General features: G+C 43.8%; 1 pseudogene; it reads right to left on the bottom strand.

Annotated features, from left to right (window-relative positions):
• Positions 1-18,961, bottom strand: part of LOC107380658 (glutamate receptor ionotropic, kainate 4-like) — a 219,097-nt pseudogene that overhangs the window by 96,320 nt on the left and 103,816 nt on the right.

Raw genomic sequence — 18,961 nt, 5'->3', positions numbered from 1 at the left:
CCTAGAACTGTGAGCTGCAGCTGCACGCCCCGCCAAAATGACATGCTTTAAACATCTTAGGTGTGTTCTTGCTGTGTATTAGTTCTAATTCCATGCTGTCGTTCTTTTTTTAAAACACAGAAACGGTTTCGTTACCTGTTTTGTCGCTACGTTTCGCCGGCAGCTGCAGGCTTCTTCAGGCTGACGCTGATAGTGGCGCGTCACTTCCTTCTCCGTTTATCCGCGGGCAGCAGAGGACGTTGTCGCCCTCTACTGCCCGCTCTCCCCTCTCCGACGATGCAGTCCCATGCGCGGTCCAATGTGTACACTCCGTCGTCCCTGTTCATGGTCCCACATCCACGTCTCCTTATCTCGTGTAGGAGCTAAAAGCAGTGTTTTGTGTACTGCATGTTGACATGTTGCTTATCAATGCCAGCCGGTTATCAGGCAGCCCAGCTGCTGAGTACATGCTCCAAAAACATGTTGATCTGCCCAGCTTATGTAAGTTTCAACTACTTTTGACCATATTAGGATGTGGAAGTAGCACCCCATCATTTCTCAGAATCAAAAGGGAGGTGGGGGTTGAATAGTATAACTGATGCTGCGTGGTGTAGGAGAGTGGGCTTTTGCAGAAGGATCTCCAGCCGAGGTGGTTAGACCGAAGCTGGACGCTGTCCCCTGTGAAGTGTTGGTGATGTATGGATGAGTTGTGTAAATAAATGCCCCCCGCTGAGTTTGGACAAAACCTGTCTCTTTCTTGTTTTTGATAAGGGAAAAGAACCACATTTGGCGACCACGAAGCGGGAAGTAGAGGTGTGCTCTTCGGATCGTTTCGCAGCCCACGGAATAAACTTCTGGGCCCTAGGTAAGAACAGTTTTTGTTCAATTTTGGAGTTATTCCGTGGACTGAGAACTGGTCTGAGAGAAAAAACATGCCCTTCTCATAAATTAGAAGTTATAATAACAAGAAGAGGCATTTGTCCAGAGCAGCGGTGAAATTATTCACACATGTGTGAAGTCAGCTGAGTCATTTTGATGACGGACAAAGTTTAAAGTGACAAATTAAAAGCTGGGACAGCGAGAATTGGAATAGAATTTGACAGCTGATAAAAAAAGTCCAGGGAGGACAAGTAATAGGTCGACAATTGAGATCCAGTATGCCCCGGTGAGGCCGGGATAAGATTGGGATCTGAGAAAAAGCGCTGAAGTTGTGACAGATAAGCTTGCCAGTAATTCGGTTGAATCCTCGGGGATTGGTAAATTTCATGAGTTTTTGGCAAAGATATGTTTGACGTCAGAGTTTGCAGCAAAGTGGCTGTAAACAACTCTAGAGCTCAGAAATTGTTTGTTTGTGTGAGTGTGTTTGTGAGAGAAGTTTTGTGGGTGGGACAGGCGTGTGAGATAAGCGTGTGTGTGTGGAGGAGATAAGAGTGTGTGCGAGTTGAGAAGTGGGTGCGTGAGTTGAGAAGGTGTGGCAGGCGCCAGAGAATTAGAGGAAAAAAGAAAAACAAAGGAGTAATACAGATCAATATTGTTCACTGCAGTGCTAAATTTTGATGTTTAATGTTATACAAATTTCAAAGTCTGTGATCTTGTTCTGATTAGTCTTTAAACAGAAAACCAGAAGTTAAAATAATTAGTTTTAGAGTGACATATATATAAATAAAAATATATGCTGAAGTGCACAAGCATGATAACTATTTTTACCAGCTGGGTAATGTGAAATATGAGAAATATAGATTATGATTAATAAATAAATAATAATGTTTATGCGTGTTGAGTGTGTGGCATAAAATGATGCTTCGGTGTCAAATTGCTTTGAAGTGTGTTTTTCTTATCTCTATGCAAGTGTGAAAGCTTTGCTGTGTGTGGTTGTTTTACTCGTGAAAGGTCAAATACTCTGATCTTGTTTGGGCTGTTGCTTGGATGAACTGGAGAGAAGCTGATTCTTCTTCTGCTGATTCGGTCTCTCTTGTGGTTGACTTTTTCCTGTGTTGTGATGTTATAAAGCTGTATGAGAGTTGCTAAAATCTGAAGGCTGAATGCTCTTGGGTGTCGTCAGCGTGTTCGTTTCTCCGTAGACACCCTGAGCTGTCAGACCCAAGTTTAGACTGAGCAGAGGGGCCAGTCCAGAAGCGCAAAGCTCCACCTACAAGCTGTCCTCTCCATACACACGCACAGACACAGAAGTACAGAGGCGATCCCGCCTCTGACTCCACCTCTGTGTGTGGATAGGTTGGTGAGCCAGAGGGCGTAGAGAAACCCCACCCTGTGGGCTGAGTTTTGCTCACACACAAGCTTGAGATTCAGCATAAGGCTATTTTTAGCCTGCCACTGCACAGCTGCTGAGGAAAAAAAAAAAAAAAAAAAAGGGAAAATAATACATATTGAATCCAGATTTAAAAGGTTCACCTATAAAAACTTTCAGGCATTAAGTTTTTCTTTCAACAATAACTAAAGCTTTTGAACTAACTTTACTTTAGTGTTACATCAGAAGATATTTGATTTTAAGGCATTTACAATAAGAAGATAAATTGTTCAACATTTGTGTAAACAGAGCAATAACAGATTACTCAAGACCACAGCATCATATGTCACCAGTATCTGTTTCAACTTTCAATTCTTGTGTTATTTTCAGGAGATTATAAATAAACAAACTAGTCAACTAATCAAAGGAATAATAGTGTCTGTGAAACTTCAAAATGTCTGTCACGCCAGCAGGAATTTTGGGAGCAAAGAATCCTACTTTAGCAAAAGAGATAAAGCACATGTCAGAGAAGTGGTCAAAACGGACGAGAAAACTATGCAATCCGTGGCCATCTGAAGGCACTTTTGACGTAGTGGCGTGTGATAATTTGGAATTGAGAATTCAGGATCATAAAGCAGATGGATCTAAGAAAAGACAGCAGAAAAGAGAAAAAGAAATTCAGATCCTGGACTTATTCAGGAATGAAGGAAAGATTTACAGACAGAACTTTAAACATGCCATTCTTAAAATGAAAGACAAATTGGACAAACCCCAGAAGGAAGTGAAGGCCCCAGCAGAAGAGGGCCTGTATCCCCTTTTGGGAACCGTTACAATTACGGGAGATTTTGATTTGCGCGACACATTCGACAAAGGTCCTAAGGGTTTAGATGTTGACAATGCAATTTTAAAATTAACAACATCACAGCAATCAGATGAAGCACCTGGCAAAGAAAAGCATGCAAAAGGAAGTGAGGAAAGAGAATTCGAACAAACAACTCCACCTCGTGGAACGCATCCAAAATATTGCAGTACAGAACGTCGAGCGGTAAGGGAAGAAGGACGAAGGGAGATTGATTGTTTTGCAGAACATAAGGATTTTTTGAAAAAGCAACCGAAGGCTAACTCATACTGGATTGACCTTGAGAACAAGGATGAGGATGTACATGATGAGCTAAACGATGTTGACCAAATTATACAGGATATATCTGAAGGCCTGCGGAAAACCTTAAATCACATCACAGGCACACATTCAGATGAGGTTAGTGAGAACACCACTAGCACAAGCAAGGAGAAAAATTTCAAGCCTTTTTACAAACCAGGCATTCACTCACCAGAGCGTGGTGACCCAAATACAGGTCTGACTCAGGAGAAGGAAAAACCAGGTCCTAGCAGCGAAAGCCGTGAGCTGAGACCCAGACATGACTTAAAACCACCTATTCGATACACTAATAATGGTCAGTACCCAATTTTAATTAAGGGCACAAGAGCTAATTATATTCCCTGGCAGAGCCTCGACCTCACTGGTTTGGTTTCGCGGCTGCCCCACATTCAAGATGGCGCTGGAAGGTGGATTGGGGCCTTCGAACAGGAGACAACTGGGCTAATGCTTGCCCTTGGAGATCTCAAAGCTATTTTGGCTCGAGTTGTTGGGACATCAGCTATGGGAACATTGCTAGCATCCAATGGAGTCCAATGGATGCTGGACCCAATGGCTGACGGCACGGAGTTTAACACATACAGAAATGCACTCTGGAACATACTAAGAGCAGCATATCCCAACAGGATTGACCCCAAAGCTTTGAAAGGAGAGCCACTTTCAGAGACTGAGAGTCCTGCGTCATTTGTTGACAGGCAGCTCAGACGGTGGAAGCTGGAGACGGAGGAGGGTCCTGAGGGGACGCCGATAATGACTTCTCTGTTCCGAACATCCCTGATTTCTGCTCTCCCGACTCCTGTGCGAGACAAACTGGAGGATGTTGTGGGACTGGACTCAATGCCACATGTGCAGTTCAGAGACCATGTAGTCCACGCAGTGGACCGCTATCGGAAAGACAATAACAAAATGATTGAGCAAGAAAAGTGCGCTCAGAGAAAACTCACGCAGTTGCACATAAATGATCTCCAGCACAAGGCGAAGACCCAGGCGGCAGTGGAGAAAAGTGACAGCAAGAGTGACAGTCAAACCCAAGCATTGCAGACAGCTTTGGCCCCGCCTCAAACTCCATCTCAACCGGTTATCAATGTCTACCCAAACCAGTATGGTAGACAGCAGCCCGGACCACAGAGACGATTTCCAAATCGTTTCCCCAATCGCTACCCAACCCGACAAGGCTGGGTGCAGCAGAACCGACCCCCACTTCCAGGTTCATGTTGGGGGTGTGGCCAGATGGGTCACCTGTATCGAGACTGTCCGAATCCAATTCCAAACCCTGAATGGTCTGGGCGTGGTCGTGGAACACGACCAAACCGGGGAAGAGGAGGTCCAGTTAATCCATGGGCAGCACAACAAGGATTCTAGGGATGCCCGGAGGGCCCTGGGGGGGAGGAGCAACTACCAATTTTAATAGCTAACGCCAATAAAGAACCAGTGATCAATGTTAAAATAGAAGGCAAATCGGTCCCAATGTTAGTAGATACTGGGGCAACCTACTCATGCATAAAATCAAATTATGCAACTCATCTCCCCATGTCTGAGAAAAGCGTAAAGACAACAGGGTTCTCGGGAACAAAACAAATAAACCCCTTAACAGCTCCAGTAAGACTAGCAGTTGATGACAGTGAAATCGTAATTCCAATTCTGATTTCAGACCAAACTCCAGTTAATCTACTAGGAAGAGATGCATTGTGTAAACTAAAAACAAAAATCTGGTGCACACCAGAAGGAATTTATGTAGATAGCTCTGGAATAAACTTTCAAATGACTGCTCAGACAGAATACGCTAAGGTCTACTGGCTTGGTGACATTAACAAGCCAGTCTCCAAGATGTTTCAACAGTGGGAAAAATTTATTGAAGCTCAAATTCCAGAAGCTACTGTACCGTTCAGTGACTATCACTGCACAATGACTTATGATCCATCATGCAGTAGAATCTTTGAAGAAAAATGGGACAAAGAAACAAAAGACTTGCACGTTAGGCTAGTGTCACAATACATCGTGATAGGACAGCAAGGTGCAGCTGTGAATGTGGAAGAAAACCCATTTATTGAAAAATGGCACACTGTGCCAGAATCAGCACCACACATTACCTTAATGGTAAACAAAGGCTTTGGGTCAAGAGATCTTGGACCAATGATGTTAACAGCAACTAAAACAGAGTGGCAGAAAACAGATAACCCGCTAATCTATACTACAAAAAATGCAGAAATGATTAAAATTCTCTGCGGCGGCACCATGATGTCAAAACCACAGGTTGTAACAGTCGCAAACAAAAAACACATGCAAGGTGTAGCAGAATCAGAAACAGTTCAAAACAAGTTGAAAGCCAACATGCTAAAACAAGTTCCAGACCAGCTATGGTCTAAACATGACACGGATGTTGGACTGGTAACATCGGCAACTCCAGTTCAAGTGGAATTGAAGCCAAATGCAAGACTGCCTTATCGACCCCAATACCCACTAAAGCCAGAAGCAGAAGAGGGTATAAATGCAACTATTGAAGGTCTAATTCAAGCAGGAGTACTAAAAGAAACCTATAGCACATGTAACACTCCAATTCTGCCAGTGCTAAAAGCAGACAAGCTCAAGTACCGACTGGTACATGATTTAAGAGCTGTAAATGAAGTGATCACTGACTTTGACGCAGACGTGCCAAACCCAAGCACATTACTGAGTAACATTGATGGGGAAGCTAAATACTTCACGGTAATTGATCTGTGTTCAGCATTTTTTAGCATCCCATTGGCCAAAGAATCACAATATCTTTTTGCTTTCACGTTTCGTGGGAGACAGCTCACGTACAGAAGGCTACCACAAGGGCTAAAACACAGTCCACACATCTTTAATCAGATTTTGAAACAGAGCCTCGAAGGCATCGAGGTGAACAGCACTGTGATTCAGTATGTTGATGACCTACTGATTTGCGCACGAACAATCGATGATTGTCATCGTGACTCCATTAAAGTCCTACAGAAGTTAGCTCGGGGAGGACACAAAGCCTCTCTAACAAAGCTTCAGTACTGCCAACCACAGGTAGAGTACCTAGGGAGAGTAATCTCCCATGGGACTGTCGCCATCTCACCAGAACACGTGGAAGGTGTGAGCAAAGCTCCACAACCACAAACTGTCGGACAAATGATGACATTTCTGGGAATGACTGGTTTTAACTCCGAGTGGATTGAAAACTATGCTGAAAAAACCGCACCACTTAGGGCACTGATTAAAGATGCTGGAAGTGAGTCTTTAAAATCGACTCTAAAATGGACAAATGAAGCTAAGATAGCTTTTGAAACCATCAAACAAGACATGCAAACTGCGCCAAGTTTAGCAACACCTGACTACACAAAACCATTTTTGCTGTACGTCGCAAACAGACATGACATGTATGCCTCTGCAGTGTTAATGCAGGACACATGCAGTGGACGTCGGAAACAACCTATTGCGTACTACAGTGCAAAACTTGACAATGTGGCACAGGGATGGCCCCCTTGTTATCAAGGATTGGCTGCTTTGCATTATGCTTATGAGAAAGCCTCAGTGATAACAATGGGATATCCTGTGACCATCTACACACATCACAAAATATCTGAACTAATCAACCGAGGGAAGTTTGTGTTAAACCAAGCAAGATGCCTGCAGTATATGCCACTACTGACATATCCTGACGTTGTCATAAAGAGGTGTACCGCAGCAAACCCTGCTAACATTGTTCCCTTTGAGTTTGAAGGAGAACCACATTGCTGCATAGCCGAGGTATCTAGATACACTAAGCTAAGGCCTGATTTGGAATCTACCCCTTTCGACCAATCTGATGTCACCTATTTTGTTGATGGTTCATGTTTTAGAGACTACTTAGGAAACCATGCAGCGTTTGCTGTTGTGGAAAAAGTAGATGACAGATTTGAAACAGTAAAAGCTGAAAAGTGTAACCAACCCTGTTCTGCGCAGCTAGCGGAACTCAAAGCCCTGACCGAAGCTTGCAAGTTGGCAAGTGGCCAGGTAGCAACTATTTACACTGACTCTGCATACGCCCATGGTGTTTGTCACCTGTTTGGAAGTGTGTGGAGACAAAGAGGTTTTAAGAAGACGGATGGTACACCCATCCTTCATGGAAAGCAGATCAACGAGCTGATCTCAGCAATGATGCTTCCATCGAAACTGGCCATTGTAAAGTGCCCTGCGCACCGCAAGGGTAACTGTGATGTCATCAGAGGCAACAATGCAGCAGATGAGGCGGCAAAATCTGCCTCCAGGTGTGAAGAAGCCATTTTGGCACCTGTAATATCATTAGAGCCTGCAATAACACCAGAAGACATCATTCTGATTCAGGAAAAGGCAGAGAAAAGCGAGCAGCAGTGTTGGAGAAGAAGAGGTGCAACAATGGACTCAAGCGGCTTGTGGAGGTCTCATGAGGGCTTGATCGTTGCACCTGTCTCCTTGCTGTCGATGCTAATCTCGGAAAGCCACGGTCCTGATCATTGTGGTCGTGCAGAGGTGCTGAAAAGACTTAACAAACAAGGTTACTGGTCACCATACCTAAAAGCCATGGTTGAGGAAGTAATAGATCAGTGTGACATTTGTGCTGAGAACAATGTAAAAAAGGGCATCACAGTCCCAGCGGGACACATTCCAGTGCCCGAAGGTCCTTTCAAACATTTGGTCATTGACTATGTTGACATGATTAAGTCTGTGCATGGGAAACGGTACATGCTGGTGATCATTGACAGATTCAGTCGGTGGATCGAAGCTGTTCCCTCTAAAGATCTAGGTTCAGAAACAGTGGTAAAGTTTCTAGTCAGAGAAGTGATTCCTCGCTTTGGTATCCCGTCGGAAATAAGCTCGGACAATGGTCCTGCTTTTGTTGAAAAAGTCCTTAAAGGTGTGTTGCAACAACTAAGGATAAAGCAACGATTAGGATCAGTTTATCACCCCCAGAGCCAAGGGATGGTCGAGCGAGCGAATCTGACGTTGAAGTCTAAAATCTGCAAAATCTGTGCTTGTACTAACCTTAACTGGGTTGATGCATTGCCGCTTGCCTTAATGAGCTATCGCATGCAAACTAACAGAAGCACGCATCTTTCACCTCATGAGGTCCTAACAGGCAGGCCAATGCCAGCTCCTCAGCTTAGAGGACCCCACAAGGGGCCTTCGCTGGAACAGCTAGAGCTTGAATTCAAAAGCTATATCAAGCAACTAACCAGCATCCATAAAGCCATCTATTTGCAGGAAAAGAGAAAGGAGCTCGTCTCTAGCGCAGGCGCAGACGGGCCGGTAGTTCCTGGAGACCAGGTGTACATCAAAGTTTTCAGGAGGAAGTGGCACGAACCGCGACGAGAGGGTCCCTACAAAGTGGTTCGAGCAACGCCAACAGCAGTCCAGGTCGAAGGAGGATCGACGTGGCATCATCTGACGCACTGCACGAAAGTCAAAGACAAAACTCAGGGCAGTATTGTGCCTAACGTAACAAACCGGCATGATGGCCGGAGGAGAGAAGGGCGTGCTAAGCCTGATGATAGTTCTGTTTTGGATGACACTAGTGGGTCTGATGATGGTGCTGGAGGAGGTGAAGATGGAGACGATGGCCGAGGAGCAACTCGTCGACCCATCACAAGAGCATACGCCAGACGACTTGGTCAACGACGAGGCAGCATACCATGATCAAGTTAAGTACAATTCAGCAGGCCGGATGCAACATAGGTCGGCATCCCTGCCTGCATTCGACGTAGCAATTGTTAAAACTGGTGTTATAACCACAGTTCCAAGTAATGTTTTAACTACTAGCGCTACTGCTACTGTGATCCCTGATGTTTTGACTACCACAGCCCCTGTCGGAGAGGTGAGGGCCGACTGGAGCTCTTCCTCTTTTTTACAGCTAGTGACTCCACTGATTTCAAGATCTAAAACAACGCCGATTAGCAAGCTGAGAAGCGTAACCGCTAAGCCACCTGTCAGTACTACAACTCCCACAGGAGGTGTAGCTGTGAAATCTGGCTTTCCCACTGCAACCTCTGGTAGTAACCATGTTCGTAATCTCACTCAGAAAGGACAAAATGAACAAGAAGTGACCAATCGCAAAGCTGTACCTAAGCCACTATTTGGGCCAATTAGACCTAGGTCCGGCAGTAACACAGGGCCTATCTCCCCTAGAGCGGGCAGACCATTGGCTATAGAGGATAGGCTTTGGGATGTCGCCATGCAAAATAGTTGGTATAAATGGGCTTTGTATACGACAAGAGAAATGACTCCTAATGACTGCATAGTGTGCGCTCAAGCACCCGGAATGTTACCTGAGGTTGTTCCGGAAAAGTATACTTCTAGTGAGTGTGCCATTACACAACAACGCACATGTAAGACTAGAAAGGTAATAGAGATAAATAAAAAGATTCCACCTCTTCTTAAGATGCCATTGTGTGGATTCCAATGCAGATTGCTCCATGGTACACGAGATAAGTACAAATATGTTGAAAAATATGCAGAATATAACATCCTAGAGGAATGTGCTGAATTTGCGATCCAAACAGACCAAAATGGTCCTCCAACGGACTACAAAATTGATTATAGTGCTGATTATGAATGTTTTGCAAGCGGAGGTTTCGCTGACGATGGAGGAGTGGACGTAGGTAATACATCTGTCAACTGTAACGTCACTTGGGTATTATCCTGGTTCCCGCATGCAAATATGACGCCACTTCTCATTGATACCCCTGTTTGGTATGAAAACCCTGTAACTCTTAGTCAGGACTGTGATAACATATCGATGACGATCCCCACTCTGGATCTCATAGGTGAGCAAGACATTCCAGTGGCCGACAGCTACTGGATGTGTGGTGGTGATGTTCTAATGAATGTTTTGCCAAGTTTTTGGGTTGGGTTGTGTACGCTAGTACGTATGAAAGTTCCAGTGACTATCTTGCATGAAGGTGTGAGTGAATTACTTCAGTTGGAGACTACCAATAGACGTAGGACAAAGAGGTATGATGTGTTTGATCATAAAGTGCATTTAAACGCCATAGGACTGCCAACAGGAATTCCCATAGAATTTCAAGCAAGAGATGAGGTAGTAGCAGGTTTAGAGTCAATTCTTCCTTGGATAACAATAAATAAGAATGTGAAATGGATCAACTATGTTTATTTTAATCAGCAAAGAATCTTAAATTACACAGTAAATAACCTTGGCCTCTTGGGTGAACAACTTCATGCCACAGTCAAAATGACTTTGCAGCATGACCAGGCTTTGGACTGGTTGCTGGCCGAGAAAGGTGGGCTCTGTAAGTTTCTGAACTCCAGTGGGCAAGAATGTTGCACCTACATTCCAAGTAATACGGCCCCTGATGGTGCATTTACTGAAGGCATGAGGAAATTGAAAGATTTAAAGATAGAGCTGAAGGAGAATGCAGGCAGGGAAAGCTGGTCCTTAGACTCCTTAGCCCTCAAATTGGGTCAGTGGGGAGCTATTTTGGTAAAAGCAGGAATTGGTGCAATAGTAGTACTAATTCTGATTTCTCTATTGGCATGTTGCATCCTACCTGTTGTGAGGAGACTGTGGGAGCGAACTCTGGCTGCCCAAATGAACCTTGCTGCGTCGTCTCAATATGTGCAAATGGAAATGGCCGCAATGGACTCAGCACGACACCCAATGTGCCTGAAGAATGGGACGGCTGATGGGACAACGGCGGAGTAATCTTTGCGTCTCATCATAGATGTTGCTGTTGTGGTTACATGCACTCGACTAAGGAATCGGCCTCAAAGTCCTCTTCCAGCGGCAAGACCCCTGCAGCAGTCATTAATAAAACTGAACTTGACTCTTATGTTTTCTTCACTCCATTTCTTTTTCAGTTCTGCAGCTGGGACTCTGACTCCGTTCTCTATTTCAGTTGAGCAGTTGTGTTGTTACGTTGAGTATATTCATTACACCTCCTGTTGTGTTTAACTTTTATAGGTTTAGTCACAGCGACATCATCTAGTCGTTCATTAGTATCCACGTCAATCATTTATTTCACATGAGTTTGTATTTTTGATTGCATATTCACGTACAGTTACTGGTTGCAATATTGCTAAGGGTAATTAATGCTCGATCATGCTTATGATTTTGTTCTCTGTTGGAAGGTTTCATCAGTTTGTTTTCTCTTACGTGCGTTCTTTTGTTAATTCACTGTTACCTAATGTCTGCCATATACTTAGGCTAGGCTTGCATGCTCACTCTGTGCTTTATGTGACCGTCCTGTTTTGGGGCCAGGAGGTCAAGGGGGAATTTTTCCTGTTAAGAACAGCGGACAGGTTTTCGCCCCCTTACAGTTTGCGCATGCATTTTGATGTGACTGAGCTGGTTAAAGACGTCACATTCCATATTGTGTTTTGAAGCTGATACTTACTTTGTGTACTCATCCAAGTGTTGGTTTGCAGTTACTTCGTCGTTACATATATGCCTATATAGTTTGGTTGAAGTTTGTAGTGTATTTGTCATTTTGCCATTCGACACCCATTTACTGGTTTATGTTAACGTTCACTTATGTGTTAAGTTATATGTTATGTAGCCAGCTTATTAATGGGGGTGGACACCCCCATGGGGGGGATCTGTAGGAGCTAAAAGCAGTGTTTTGTGTACTGCATGTTGACATGTTGCTTATCAATGCCAGCCGGTTATCAGGCAGCCCAGCTGCTGAGTACATGCTCCAAAAACATGTTGATCTGCCCAGCTTATGTAAGTTTCAACTACTTTTGACCATATTAGGATGTGGAAGTAGCACCCCATCATTTCTCAGAATCAAAAGGGAGGTGGGGGTTGAATAGTATAACTGATGCTGCGTGGTGTAGGAGAGTGGGCTTTTGCAGAAGGATCTCCAGCCGAGGTGGTTAGACCGAAGCTGGACGCTGTCCCCTGTGAAGTGTTGGTGATGTATGGATGAGTTGTGTAAATAAATGCCCCCCGCTGAGTTTGGACAAAACCTGTCTCTTTCTTGTTTTTGATAAGGGAAAAGAACCACACTCGATTGCTTCTTTAATCCATCTCTTGTATTTTTGTTGATCAATGTTTATGATCCTTGTATTGTCCCAGTCCATTATATGGTTTTCTCTTATGCAGTGATCTGTTACGGCTGACTTCTTTATTGTGCTTTCTGCTTCTTCTTTTGCTGCTCTTGAAACAGACTAGTGCACCCAAAAGACAAAATATTAGCTGGACTTAAATGTGGAGTCATTTACGAAATCCCATGCAAACTCTGCAATAAAACATACATAGGAGAAACCGAACGCCAACTCAACACACGAACAATAGAACATAGAAAGGAGTGCGAGAAAGAGGCAAGTCAAAAACACACAAGAGCAACACATTCTGCAGATGAGAAAACACATGAGAATGATGAAACATGAGCTGAGAAAACACATCAGCTCTCTGCTGTAGTGGGTGGAGACACTTTGTTGTAGATGGATGAAATCCTCCAAGCTGTACAAAATGCTGCACAGACAGAAAGTCAGAGCGACAGAGAAATGTAGCTGAGAGCTGCAGCCATGGTCATTCCTGCTGCTGTCACCACACACCTGAGATTTGGAGCAGAATGTGTGAACTTCCTAACTTCTGCTCCAGTTGCTGTTTACACGTGAACCTCCCAGCAGGATGTTTTCAGCTGGAGATGAGAATGAGGGGGTTCAGGGGAGCATCAGGGGAGCAGGACATGATGCAGAAAGTACAATATGGAAATGATCCTGTTTCATTTTTATAGCATATTGAGAATAACAAACGAGGCTCCTGGTTGTGATGATTTTAATATCAAACACATCTGAGCGTGTTGATGAGACGAGGAGCGAAGTGAAAAACAACCTCCCTGTCTGCCAGAAAGTAAAGGAAGCAGGAGGAGCTGCTTCCTGCTAACAAACTCAATCACAGTAACATCTCTAACAAACTGCTGCAGAATTTCTCAGCTTCTTTTTATCCTGATACTTTTATGAGGATGAGGGGAAAAGAAGAGTAAACTTCTGACATTTAATTAGCACCACCCAACCCAGAAGTGGAGGTGTGTGAAAACTGCTCAGAGTCCTAAAGCTGAAAGGATTCATTCTATCTGCAGAAATAAAGTCATTCATTCATTCATTCATGAACACACATTCCAACATATTGCATACATTTTTCTAAATATTCCAGGAACATGTTCTGATATGTGTCCCATCGCATCAGAGGACATGAAACTGGTCCTGACTCAGATGAAAGAGTCTTCATCCATATTCTAAAATCCAGGCATCTCCATGAAAGCCGACCCGTCCACAGAAACGTTCTTTATCACAACATGTTTCCCATCACTCACCTATTCAACACTGATGTCACATTGTGCTGATGTTTACCTCTAGATTCTCCTCTCCCTTCTCTCATTTCTCACACCCAACAGAGATTTCTACCGCTGGTGGCATTCTGGCTCCACTGAGGTATTTTAAGATGAGCTTGATGGATGGAAGAGTCCTCGCTTTTCAACATATTTTCCATCACCAGCTGGAGATTTAAAGCAATGTTTTTGTCTTCGACTAAAAAGATGGCCACTACTTCATGTCAAAAGCACAAACCAACACAAATAAGCCCAAATAGCAGCACACAGCATGAAAACAGCTCTACAGTCTGGATCAGATAAATCTCTCAGCTCCTCAAAGCTTTTTGTCACTAATGTTTTATTGCCGACTACTTCTACTCAGTTATCACTGTAAATTTACTGAATGCATAAGAAACTGCTTTATGCCAGAATCTCTCCGATTTAAACATGATTTACCTTCACAGACTTGTTTTTAGGAGGAGATTCAGAGTAAATGTGCTGATAATTCTGGTGATTTATGCAGAATATTTACAGTAAATAACAAGTCAGCCTGATATTTTACAGAAATCTGTTAAACCAAAGAAAATGAAAGAATTGCAGTTCTAAATCAAATTTTTCTTTAAAGTTATTTTCCCAGTAAAGCAAGTTTCTTTCACCCTCAAGAGAGCCCTTTTGAATTTTTAAACCCTTCCTCTGGTGCATCAGCTCTTCTGCCTGTTAGATAATGGAGATAGTTTGCACCAAGAAAAACCAGCTGATGTGTGCGATCACAGCTCCCTGTGGTACGATGCAGCTAACTGGACCCACTGCCATAAAGAAACTGCTACATTGGCCCAAAGTAGTTTCCATTCGGGAGGTGGACCGAGTCGGATCAGGAACACTTAGATGTTCAGTCAAACTTTATTTGTATAGCACTTTTCATATACAAAAAATACACCTCAAAGTGCTTTGCAGGTTAAAATTACCCCATATAACCCATAATTGTCATGATCCCATGAGTGACTCTTAACTCATTCACTACCAATGACGACTAAAGTTGTCATTTGCATTTTTCTTTTACTGTTTTGGGCATCGGAACGAGCCCCCGCACCGAGAGAACATCTCAGCTCTGAAGCCGATCTTCATCTGAATACGTCACGTCACATCAGGAAGCAGAAAATCCATGTGTTAGGAGATCGTTTTGGGCCATTCCTGTAAAAAAACAAAAAAAACAAAACAAAGTGGAGGCACGAACCGGAAAAGCGTCTGCCAATCACAATTTGACAATGGATTATGAAAGAACGGATAAAGCTCGAAACATGGTGATTCCTCCTGAAGTAAGGAGTCTGGAGTCTCCGCTTTGTTTTGCTGTCAACATCATCCTAGCACGCAACATTCTGTGACTATTTAAAAAAAACTGTAAAAATGGAGAAACGCTGGCAGCGAAGGCCTTTAGCGATCAGGAAATGGCTGGCAGTGAATGAGTTAAGCAGACACAGCACACTCTGACTCAGATACAAGATTTTCTTAAAACAGTTTATTTTCTTCTGGACCATTGGAATTGAGAGATCAAGAGGAAGTGAGGATTCGAGGAGGATAATCACTGGAAAAGGTAGGTATGGTAAGTATGTTTAGAAGCGAACTGAACGTTCTTTAGCAGGATTAACTGGAATCGATATCTCACTGGAGCGGCGGAGGGACTGGTGCTGAGAGAGGTGAGTATTCAGGATGGTTGAAGGTTGTGTGAGCTGCGCAGTGTTTTCTTTCCACAGGAGAGCTGAGCGGCTTGGCAGAATCCAGTGCTGGGGCAACTGTAGGGGTGGAGAGAGGAGTGGCCATACCCGGGGAGACGGACGGCCAATCCAATGAAGACGTGGAGAAGAGAACTTGAATGTATGAACTGACGAGGAACTTCCTGGGTCTTCAAAGACGCAGTTAAGGTTGCTGCGAGCAACAGAGAGGTAAGTACTTGGCACAAAGGGAAGCATAACTAGAGAGCATGTGGTCAGTTTACCACTCCATAAACAGAATCAGCTGACATCCATCTGGTGAATCCGCTCTTCCTAAATACTGCTGCCTTGATGGGGTAATTGGCTCCAGCTGGGACCACTCAGCACCTGGGAAAGGAGAGGAACAGCTTCACCTGCTGGATCCTGACGATAATCCCATCATTTCCCCAAAACTATAAAATAATTATGACAGTTGCACCCCCCCAAAATCCCACAACCAATTTCCCAAGGAACACACACACACACACACACACACACACACACAAGCACACAAAAAATAAATAAATAAATAAACAAATAAATAAATAAATAAAAAAAAAAAAAAAATATATATATATATATATATATATATATATATATATATATATATATATATAAATACATAAAATATCATAAGAAAACACTAGGCCGAGTTCAGATGGGTTAAGTAAGGAATGACATGCCATCAGGTGAGCCATCTGCCTCGGTAGTAGTTGATCAATGGCAGCAGCAAAGGCACCAGCCCAGGGCTACCAGGGAGGGAGGGCAAAAACCCCCACCACCACCTAAGCACTCCCCGAGGTGCACCCAGGCCACCACAGTCGACCACCACCCCTGAGGCAGAGGGCCCCACAGAGGAAAACACTGGCACGAACAAATAAGTAACATAAAAATAATAAGAGCTAATACGGATCGTAAAATCACTAAAAAACTGATTAAAAGATAGTAAAACACTAAGACATTAATGCCTAATAAAATTAAAATATAAATAGTAAAATAAAAATAAAACAAGCAATGCAGCTAAACACAGATACCAATTAAAAGCTATGGTAAAAAGGTGAGTCTTAAGCCTGCTCTTAAAAACATGAACATTCTCTATGACCCTGAGGTCCTCTGGCAGCCTGTTCCAGAGACGAGGGCCATTAAATTGGAAGCATGCCTCGCCACGGGTATGTGACCTGACTTTTGGAATCACAAGGAGACGGCTGCCAGAGGAGTGCAGAGGTCGCGAGGGTTCATGTGGTAAAAGCAGTTCCGAAAGATAAGAAGGCCCAAGACCATTAAGACGCTTAAAAACCATTGAGAGAACCTTAAAATTGATCCTGAAACATACAGGGAGTCAATGCAGCAATTCTAAAACCAGTGTAATGTGCTCCCACCCCCTGGTCTTCATCAGGGCACGTGCTGCTGAGTTTAGCAAAAGTTGTAAACCTGAGATGCTCTTTTTGGGAAGACCAGAAAGCAGGGCATTACAGTAGTCTATTCTACTGGTGATAAAAGCATGCATCAGCATCTCAGTACTGGCCCGAGAGAGAATGGAGCGGACTCTGGCGATATTCTTTAAATGATAAAAACCTATTTTAGTAATGTTTTTATGTGTGCGATAAAAGTCAGCTCAGAGTCAAAAGTCACACCCAGGTTCTTCACTTGTTCAGAAGGATTAAGACATTGATTTTATTTTTGGTAAAAGTTTTTCTCTCTGGGCCTCAGGACCGATGACTAAAACTTCAGTTTTGCTCTGGTTGAGCTGGAGAAAGTTTTCTGCCATCCAGGATTTGATGTCTAAACTGCAGTTAAAAAGTTGGCTGTGCATCATCAGGAGACATGGAGATGTACAACTGTGTGTCATCAGGTGTTAAAACCACTATAGAGATGTTAAAAACTCTGAGCTGGTTTCCTCAGAAACACAAAACCAACTGAATCAGAACTCTTCCAGCTGTGTCTAAACGCTGCTGTGAGGACTGAAGCATTCTGTTTATAGAGTTACTTTACCTGCCTCAGACCATCTCTGCTATTCTGCATGATCCTCAGGGCATGGTTTGACCTTTGACCTTTGCTGTTGAACTCAATGTGGCCTGTCATGGAACTTACACACTAGCATCGGCTCCACTCCATCTGGTTGAGAGTGTTCTCACTTGGGTTTTCCCACGCTTTTCAGCCCTTTTCCCGAGGCGGTCAGCCTGGAGCCGAGCAGGGCTGACACCCACTGCTGGCTGATAGGCCAGCTCAAAGTCACGCGTACCATTAGAGGGAACCTCTGATTGGCAGATAGAATCAGCCAGTGGGGGCTTCCCGCATGCGCGATTCATTATCATTCTGAATCCTAGTTAACGAGTTGACTGTCCCTCACACACACACACACACACACACACACACACACACACACACACACACACACACACACACACACACACACACACACACACACACACACACACACACTTGACTGTCCCTCACACACACACACACACACACACACACACACACACACACACACACACACACACACACACACACACACACACACACTTGACTGTCCCTCACACACACACACACACACACACACACACACACACACACACACACACACACACACACACACACCAGGATACAAAATCAGAGTCAGAGTCTCTAAAAGCATGACTGCTCAGGCCGTTTTTGTTTAACAGTGGAGACAACACGGACTTCTCTGCGCTCTTTTGCCCCGCCCATATGCCCGGGGATGTGCTCATGACATCACAGGCCACAGACCGCCCCTGTGCTCAATCACGTTCGCATTCCTAAGGCAGTGTGGAATGAACATGGCCAGGCTGGGCGGGCGGAGTGGAGCCGATGCTAATTTGTAAAGCCTGATTTCTCTTTCTCTGTGAGCTCTGCAACAGAGATGCACACAGAGTGGTGGAAATTATTTTACACATGGACTTTAGTGCAGGCAGCAGAGTGTTTGTGTGTATATACTGTATGTGTGTGTGTGTTTACATATTTCAAAGACTTTATGACACAGACAAATTTGTCCTTCATTCCCCTCTGCATCTTCATGTGGTTGCCACCTCTAAACCCGCATTTCCCATCATTTCTGTTCATGTTTGCTCCGTTTTGTTGTACTGTTTCAGCCACGGGTGAATAAATGTTCATAATTTTGGACTTTTTCCATGATGTGTTTTTAATGGGGAAACGGTGGTGCTTGTGATGAATTTACAGGAAGAAGCGTCCTGACCAATCACAAGCTTGTAGTCTTCGTCACTTTCGACGGATGTTTTAAAATTTTGGGCATGACTCCGTCACTGTCTGTGAGCCAGCCAGAGAGCCCTTGCGCCAATGCACAATGGTGTTATGAATCTCCACATCCAGGCAGACAGCTTAAGTGGCATAAGACCTTCCAACTCTACCTATTTAACCGAAAAAAGCAGAAAGGTAAAAGATTTACTTGTAATATCCTGCCTGCTTCATTCCAGAAAAGTCATGTGATCCGAAGCTCTTTGAAAATAAATAACGGTTTAATTTGAACAAGAGTTTAATAATTACAGCAAAAATA

Source organism: Nothobranchius furzeri, chromosome 13, assembly GCF_043380555.1.
Source record: "Nothobranchius furzeri strain GRZ-AD chromosome 13, NfurGRZ-RIMD1, whole genome shotgun sequence".
Lineage (NCBI taxonomy): Eukaryota > Metazoa > Chordata > Actinopteri > Cyprinodontiformes > Nothobranchiidae > Nothobranchius > Nothobranchius furzeri.
This window is presented reverse-complemented; position numbering and strand designations above follow the sequence as displayed.